At 49.3% G+C, this 9,571-nt stretch overlaps 1 protein-coding gene across 1 annotated transcript in view; it reads right to left on the bottom strand.

Moving 5' to 3' along the window:
* Positions 1–9,571, bottom strand: part of SLC7A5 (solute carrier family 7 member 5) — a 43,732-nt gene that overhangs the window by 19,480 nt on the left and 14,681 nt on the right. The window lies entirely within an intron of this gene.

Genomic DNA, 9,571 nt, shown 5'->3' on the forward strand with positions numbered 1-9,571 from the left:
CATGTCCGAAAAACCAGCCGGGAATCGTACGATTTTCGTCTGGTTTGAATCATGATCGTGAGATAACCGCCGCACGGGCCAGCATCAGGGCCCGTTCAGCATTGCGGTCATCGGAAGCCCGCCCCTCAGCGGGGCGGGGCTTGCGGTGATCGCAAGTACCATCTGCCTGTCCAAGATGGGAAGATCGTACGTTTTTTTAATGACTTTACAACCCTCGCAAGACTATTGTCTTGCGAGGGTTGTAAAGTGTATGGCCACCTTAAGGCTGGGTTCACACTTAGGCGTATCGAATATGCGCGTTTGTCGCCGCGCGTTTTTACCGCGGTTCGCTGTAAAAAAAACAGCGCAACAAACGTGCGTTTCCAAGGGCTACCTGGCTGTATCCCAATGGATACGCGCGGCAAATACGCCCCAAAGAAGCTCCTGTACTTCTTTGGGCGTAGGGCGTTTTGCAGCGCGCTCCTACGGCCTGTAAAACGCCCAGGTGGGAACCATGCCCATAGGCCTTCATTGGTCTTCACATGTTGAGCGTTTTACAGAGCGTAGGAACGCGCTGTAAAACGCCCAGGTGTGAACCAGGCCTTAGACTGGAGCAGATGGAATCTGGAACAGCTGTGCATGGCAACCAATCAGATTCAAGCTTCTATTTTTTTTTAAAAAGCTAAACGGAACAAGCTGTAGAGAGAAGCTGATTGGTTGCCGTGCACAGCCGCTCCAGTGTTAATAAATCCCCCCCAATGTGCTTCATTAAAAATCACTGACCTTCTCGCTTCCGCTCGCGTCTGTGATGGACTACAATCTCTTGTATAGTTTACTGATTTATAGTGAGATTGTAGTCCATCCCGGGAGCGAGCTTGGATCGGTGACTACTTTACAACACACACAGGGACCACGGGGAACAAGAGTAGCCCCGCTCCAGAAGGAAGGACAGTGTCAGCACCAATTCAGAGATGATTGGAGGATCTACAGCCGAGTGCAGTGGGGAAGCTAGACATTCTGTCACCCGGGGCAAAGGCTCAGAGTTGCTCCCCCCTCCCAGGGGACGAATTCTCCATCCACACCCTCAGTGGCACCCCTCCTAAAGCCCCCCCCCCCAGCTTCGGCCCTGGCCGAGTGATACACAAATAAGATACATGGTTGTTCATATTTAAGGGACTTGAACGTATTTTTAGGATTTAAAGGAGAACTATGAGGGGGGGGGGGTGCTTTTCACTCAGGGGAAAAGCCCTGATCCAATAGTTCTCCTTTAACTCCGGAGTTGTCACTTTAAAAATTCAAAGCAATGCAGCCAGCACATCTAAGGACCTGTAAGCTGCCATATCTTATCATTCTGTTCCTGGGATTACACATCTCCGATGTCAGTAGGAGCGCACACACAGAACAAGAGCGCATTGACAACAGGTGAAGAAAAGGGTGTATCTGCGACTTCAATCAACATGCTGAGTAAAGCTTCTTGTGCATGAATGAAGCCTCAAATGCTTCCCTCAACCATCATCACCATCAGCCTTCTGTTATCAGAGGCGGCAGAACAGTCTCCTCATAGACCCCGAACAGTCTCCTCATAGACCCCGAACAGTCTCCTCATAGACCCCGAACAGTCTCCTCATAGACCCTGAACAGTCTCCTCATAGACCCTGAACAGTCTCCTCATAGACCACGAACAGTCTCCTCATAGACCCCGAACAGTCTCCTCATAGACCCGTGTGAATGTGCTTTTGTTTTCGGCTGATCTGCTGACTCAGGAATCTTCTATCGGAGAGAACAGAGGCCTGAGATGTGGGAAGGAGTCTAATCTGAGCGATCTCAATGACTTGGCTTGTGAGGACAGAGCCAGAAACTGGAAGTCAATCAGGAAAGATTGAAGTTAAAGGAGAACTATGGGGTTAGGGCTTTTCCCCATAGTTCTCCTTAAGCCCCGTTCACATTGAGCGATATCGCGCTCCAATGCATTTCAATGGGGCAAAGGGTCCTGCTGTCGTGTGTCGCTACAGCAGGACCCTTTTTGGAGCGGATTTAGCCGCGATTCAAGCTTGCTCAATGCAAGCTTGAACGCGATGTCGCGCTGCAAATCGCGCAATATGCAAATCGCGCGACAAACGCATGATTTGCATATCGCGCAGTGGGAACGGGGCCTTAGGTTAACGGGAGGACACAAACTAGTGTCCTCCCGTCACCCGAAGCTCAGTATAGACGCGGCAGCTGAAGCGGATCTCGACAATTATGTCTGGATCCGCCCAGCAGCGTGAGTGACAGCTGGCTCTGCCTATCTAGAGGTCCCCGTCAGCGCTGGCGGATCGGAGCGGGGAGAGGGGAATCCAGCCCCTCCCCCTGTCACGGCAGAGAGCCGTGACAGGATCGAGAAGTGAGCGAACACCGGTATGTGTTCGCTCACCTCCTGATGTATTGAGCCGACCTGTGACAGTCTCATTGTCACAGGTCGGCTAGAACTATGAGGATGAGTGAAAAGCACCCCACCCCCCTTCATAGTTCTCCTTTAAAGATGTGGCCGGTGCCGCGGCAAAAACAGGAGCACAGTCAGCATCTGGTCCTCTGTGTTCCATCTATACCGGGGGGTCAGCAACCAGCGGCTGGGTGGGCAATGCAATGCACGGGCCGCCATTGGCTGTAATTGCCAGCTCACTAGGCTGTCGGTGATAAAGCGGGGACCTCCCACCTCCCTGATGTCACTACATTCCTAAAGGTACAGGGTTGGTTGGGACTGATCTGACTATGAAGTGCACGCTCATATTGTCCCCCTCCCTTTCGCTGCATAATGGCACACGCCAGGGCTGCGCCCTCTCGCCGCTGTTGTTTGTTCTCTCCCTTGAACCCTTTTTATCCACTATACGTAATAATCCTAACATCCATGGCATACCCTCTCCAACCATGGAGTACAAAACTGCAGCATATGCGGACGACATCCTTTTCTATGTTCGTGACCCTCGTATCTCACTTCCGCATATACTGTCTGAATTGCGTACTTATGGGGAACTATCCAATTTCAAGATCAATATGGGCAAGTCGGAGATTTTGAACATAACGGTGAGAGGGGCAGACTGCCTTAGCATACGTCCTCATTTTCCTTTTCTCTGGAGACATGACTGTATGCGCTCCCTCGGTATCTACCTCACTCCTAAGACGTTAAATCTCTACACTCACAACTATATCCCTTTACTCAATTCGGTAAAGCTTGACCTTAATTCATACTCTGCCCGAACCATGTCCTGGCTGGGTAGGATAAACACCCTCAAAATGATGATTCTCCCTAAAATCTTATTCTATTTCCAAATGCTACCTATCTCCCTCCCCACAACGTACTTCACCACATTACGATCCCTATTATCCAAATTCATTTGGCAACGCAGGAAACCTAGGATAGCCTATTCCATTCTCTCTAGACACAAACGGGCTGGGGGCCTCAACGTGCCTGATTTTAAACAGTATTACAAAGCAGCTCAATTAGTTAGGCTCCTAGACTGGACGTTCAATGCCTCCCATAAAGGATGGGTGACATTAGAAGTAGACTTGAGTAATACCCACCTCTCAGAATGTATCTGGACTCCACCATATACGCGGACACTGTCCCCTCTGACTTCCCCCCTCACTCTCGCCACACTTACAACATGGGATCGCTTACATAAAGCTCATGACTGGCCATACAATTCAGTTTTATTACCATTAACGGGCACGGATTTCTTCCCTCCCGGAAATAATGACCCCCTCTTTTTGAAATGGACGGACTCTGACTGCTTGCGCCTAGAACACGTCCTCCAAGGGACCTCACTCTGCCCTCTCCAGGTTCTGAAGGACAAGTGGGACACCCATCCGATGGACTTCTGGAGACACAGACAATTACAACATTTTGTTATGTCTCTCCCGAAGCCACTACGAGTGAGAGGTAATTTTTTGCCCTTCGAATCATTATTGGGGTCACCGACTCCCACACGCCATGGTCTCTCTGTCATTTACAAGATTCTGTCAGGAATTACTGGAGACCAGCCCCCGTCATACCTTGGGAAATGGGAACAGGAATTCCGAACACCCTTATCCCTCTCTCAAAGGTCCAAGGTGTTGCATATGTGCTCCTCTGCCTCCACGGATAGCTACATGATGGAAGTCAACTTCAAACTTCTCGCGAGGTGGTATCAGGTGCCCACCATCACCCATGCCATTAACCGGGCAAACTCCCCACTATGTTGGCGATTATGCGGAGCTCAAGGCACGTATGCTCACTTATGGTGGGATTGCCCGCACATACAACAGTTCTGGGGGGACGTCACCCGTCTCATTTCCACCATTAGCGGTATACCTACACACATGGACCCCTGGCTGTGCCTCTTCCATCTTAACCCCCTTTCAATGCGTTCATATAAGAGATCGGTAATTCCCTTTATGCTCAATGCAGCGAAAGCTCTCATCCCCACACACTGGCGCTCAACCCAAACACCCACGGTGGCAGAGTGGTTGACACGGGTGGACCATCTGCGTTTGATGGAAGAACTCCATCACTCTAGTAAGGACACATATAGCACTTTTTACACGACTTGGGCGGGATGGCTGCACTTTAAAACTCAGGACGAATATGTCTCAATGCTATCCGCGTGATATGGTCTGCTTTAAAACCTGTTATTTTATTTTTCCTATTAGTAACTCTGCAAAACTGGCTATTGTCTCTTACCCTAACACACTACGCTTCCGGTAAAATGATTGTCAAGTTCCATTGAGAGGTTCCATCACTGTATTGTTATGCACTGTTTGGCCACATGCCCGAATGCGCATATTGCGCCACACTTACTCAAAGGCGCCCCGACCAGGGGACCAATCCCCCCCCCCCTGTACCCCTACGTCTCTTGTCCCCCCTTTTTACCTTGGATATCGTATGTAATGTGATTGTCTTAATGTATGCTTACTGTATTGTATGTGTTTTTTGTTATATTTTGAAAATCTTTAATAAACATTTAATATGAAAAAAAAAAAATGAAGTGCACGCTCTATCATTTCCACCGCACGATACTGTAGTACTGCGCACTGCAGCGCTCAGCATCCAGGAATTGCGTTGGGGTGCCATTCAAACGAAGGGCAATGCTACGCACCTGGCGCTCGCTGCGTTTTTGTGACAGTGTGCTCCAATCGCACGGAATACGCTCACATGTGGACCGGCCCCCGAACGATTGAACAGACATATCACAAAGATAACTAGTGTAGGGAAGAAAGCTAAGAGCTCAAGCTCATGTAGCTTTAGTTGTGCGCACTCAGGAGCTGGAAGTGTATGAGATCAGCAGGGCAGCCGGTGTGTGATTCCAGGCGGCCGCTCACTCCTGACCCTCGAGGTGAAGAATCAGGCTGAGAACAAGTGAGGAAAGTGAAAGATAGGAATACTTCATAGCGAAGGATACACTATAGGACAGAGCAGGGGTGGGCAACCCCCCGGCCCTCCGGCCGTGCTTTAACTACAAATTCCATCATGCCTCGGCCTCTACAAGTCATGCCTGTAACTGTCAGCCTTGCAATGCCTCATGGGACTTGTAGTTCCACCACAGCTGGAGGGCCGCAGTTGTCCACCCGTGGGACCGAGTATACAGATTCCGTCACAACAGTTGCTGACCTTCTTTACAGGGTACATCCACCTCTATGGCTACGTGGGGGGGGGTTTCTGAATAATCCAAATCATGAGTAGCCATGACAGATTTTGCTCCCTCTATACAGGATCTTGAAGTTTCCATTGAGCCAAATCAAGAATGTAAAAAATGTCTTCGCTGGAAACATTGTAGCGCTTTGTCTAAACAACCGTTGGGTGGCTATCGGTGGACGGCTGTAGACTGATATCCCCCCCCCACCCCCTTTTCAGATTCCAGATGGTGGAATAGTCACTTCAAGAGCCTGAATAAGATGTACAGACCATACAATGTGCGCTTTCATTTCTCATTTATTATTTTGCTGTCTTGTTGTTCATCAGATCGGTCAGACAGGCGGAATCCCACGTATCACTTATACTAAAAAAAAGTCAATTCAGACTTTTCCGCCTTTCTTCAGATCTGACCCCCCATCCTTCCCTTCAGTCTTGCACAGTTGTGCCTTCATTAACATATATTATAATGATATGCAAATTAGGAAATATTCTCCGTAAGCTAAAGGGGTACCCTAAGATTGCTGAAGCAAGTCAGATAGAGCCCGCCTCGTTTCCCTGGCTGGAGGACGTCCAGCAACATCGAGCGCTTTCCTCCCCAGCCTGACTATATCCTTGAGGGGTGGGTGACGGTCTGGAGGAGTGGGCGTTCCTAGACAGGCTGTTTTTGCATAAAGACCGCCCTAGGTAACGCCCACATCCACGATTGACAGAACTGCGCCCCCTTTTATTCATTGGTTTCAGTTCTGTCAATTATGGAGGCTCAGCACCACATGTGGGCGTTACCTAGGGTGGTCTGTATGCAAATACAGACTGCCTAGGAACTCCCGCTCCTCCAGACTGACACCTACCGCTCAAGGAATTTTGACAATGACATAACTCCTCCCAAGAGCCTGCCCACTGCTTACATCAGGGCCGAGGGCTCTTGAAAGGAGTACTGAGGCAGGGTGCTGTGTTGTTTTCAGGAAGCTATGTACAGCACCCCGCCAGCTTCTCCAACCAGCCACGATCTGCCTGCATTGTAACGAGAAGCACAAATAAGGAATGTAATCTAATAAAAAAGGTTTCATTTAAACATGTCATTAACATGTTAATGAGGGGGGGGAGGAGCCAGGGAAGGCAAAATAAAAGCCAAAAATTATATTTTATACTATGTCACTACAAAAGTCTCTCCAGTTCTCTGTCTCAATCCTTCTCTTTAGTAAGTCTGACCTGCAGCCGATATCACACCTCCCTCCCGGCTGCAACATGTAAATGTCTCAGCTTTCCAGTCCCCCGGCAGTTTTGCAATGCAAATAGCTTGTCGGTAAAACACGTTCTCCTCCTCGGTGACCCCCAACTGCACTTCGCTCACAGACGGAGATCTGGGTGTCTATAACCTGAGCTCACATCAGGACCGCCTGTCCTTCCTACCAGACAACACAGGCTGCAGAGAGACAATTGGCGGACATCAGGACACAATAGGGGGCGTGTCCAAAACTAAAACTGTTTACCTTTGTGCATAGTATATACAATGCACCAGGAGTGCAGGAGTCAGGACAATGGAATGCAGAGAGCAGCTTGCAGAGTTCAGTGGTCAGGTGGTAGAGCTCCCTTATGGTGGTGGTTGGTAGTGAGTGCCTTTTTAAATGTTGGTGGTCAATGGTGTGTGCCCCTTTAAATCTTGGTGGTCCATGATGTGTGCCCCTATAAATCTTGGTGGTCCATGATGTCTGCTCCTTTAAATGTAGGTGGTCCATGATGTGTGCTCCTTTAAATGTTGGTGGTCCATTATGTGTGCTCCTTTAAATGTAGGTGGTCCATGATGTGTGCTCCTTTATATGTTGGTGGTCCATGGTGTGTGCCCCTTTAAATGTAGGTGGTCCATGATGTGTGCTCCTTTATATGTTGGTGGTCCATGGTGTGTGCCCCTTTAAATGTAGGTGGTCCATGATGTGTGCTCCTTTATATGTTGGTGGTCCATGGTGTGTGCCCCTTTAAAAGAATGTGGTCCATGATGTGTGCTCCTTTATATGTTGGTGGTCCATGATGTGTGCTCCTTTAAATGTTGGTGGTCCATGATGTGTGCTCCTTTAAATGTTGGTGGTCCATTATGTGTGCTCCTTTAAATGTAGGTGGTCCATGATGTGTGCTCCTTTATATGTTGGTGGTCCATGGTGTGTGCCCCTTTAAATGTAGGTGGTCCATGATGTGTGCTCCTTTATATGTTGGTGGTCCATGGTGTGTGCCCCTTTAAATGTAGGTGATCAGTAGTGAGTGCCCCATAACGTTGGTGGTCAGTGATGTTTTTCTCTACTCTATAGAATTGTGGTCAGTGTGCCCCCTTAATTGTCAAAATGCCCCCTGTGCATCCCCCTGAAGCTCAGTGTACCCCCTTGTTGTAGACAATATTTACTGACCTTGGAGTTCAGCTTTAAGAGGAGCGTCCAATAGATGGAGCAGAAAGGAAGACTCTGCTAACCACCTAACTTGGCCTGCAGGTTCACAGTAAGCTGATTTTATATAGTCTGCTGCAGACAGACTCACCAGGGTCCTGAGTGGGACTGAATGCTCTTGTCACGTGATTCTGTGCAATGCAACATCCCTCTATAGCTCCAGCATGGGTGGATGAGGCTGCAGCCAGCTCGCCCTGGCTGAATCCTCTATAGGCTCAGAATTGGCGCCATTCAGGAGATGAGGGCTCCGGCAGGCAGAACAGCCATTGCAGAAGACGGGGATTGGTGGTGATTCTCACCAATCATAACCTGTCTGCAGCTCTGGCAGTGTCATATTACAGGCACTGATGTAGGCTGGGACAGACACAACAGTGGCCCCCCGAGGTGAGGTCTCCCTCCTTCTAACTGCGGTTCCTCTCGGGAAGCTAGTCAGCAATCTGTTATCATTTGTATTTTGGCTGCAGAGCATCGCAAGGTTCCGGTAATTAGCCGAACATTCGCTGAGGCGTCTGAAGCAGACTCGCAGGCGGGAACAGCACCGGCGCAGACAGAAAACAGGTTGCTTTAGGTACAAAGCCGGCCCGGGAGCCCGGGATTTGCCGCTAATCCTCTTAGGGTGAGATTTTCTGATGAGGCAAGCAGAGAGTTTATCATGTTAATTCCAGTCGAGGTGTTCAACTCCTGTGATGGCTGCTGGCAGAGCAGCTACGGCAGCCAGAGGTCGGGGGCAGGGAGGGTGCGCGGACATGGAAGGCGGACGCGTGCTCTGCAGCACCCCGGGAATAATTACATAATTCCAACGAAACTAATAACAGGCGGAAAATCACTTAATACCTCTCGCCTTAAAGGGAACGTTTCCCTCACAGTGCGGGAAACGTTCCCCGGGACAGAATTCCAGATTACCTGTGGCATGGGGGATGGTGCGACAATACGCAGTCATTTATAGAACTACGCAGGCTCGCATATGTCCACTGCTCTTCCTTTACTTTGTGACAGTCTCAACCACAGCCTTCTAAACTCATATGCTGTCTCTCAGCTCCTGAGTGTGCAAAACAGTTACAGTTCTGTTTTTGTTCACATTCCTCTTAATGCCTAATCAGGCCAAAGTGACAGCGTTCGCACCTGCCCCACCCCCCAGGACACACATTCGGGGGAAAAATAACATCATGTCAAGCAGATACCCAATAAGCTTTCCTGGCAGGAACATGGAGGTTGCCAATGCTGACTTCTTTCTAGGCAGCCTAGTTACCTGGCTGTCATGCTGATCCCTGGAGTTAAAACCTGAGTCACTGGCCCGCAGCAAACACATGGGGATTTCTGCATTTCCTGATCTGCGTCTTTGGTCAGTGACACAAAGGGGTTCGTTTATAAAAGTTTCCTCTAGATGGCGCTGATGAGTATAGGGAATTCCAATACAACTTTTATAGATGAACCCCCGAGGAACTGAAGGAAGTGTCTCAGCATAACAGCCGGGCAAATAGCATTTAGGGTGCAGCTAATCATCTGCTTA

This window comes from Nanorana parkeri, unplaced genomic scaffold (genome assembly GCF_000935625.1).
Source record: "Nanorana parkeri isolate BGI_ZX_2015 unplaced genomic scaffold, ASM93562v1 scaffold465, whole genome shotgun sequence".
NCBI classification, from domain to species: Eukaryota; Metazoa; Chordata; class Amphibia; order Anura; family Dicroglossidae; genus Nanorana; species Nanorana parkeri.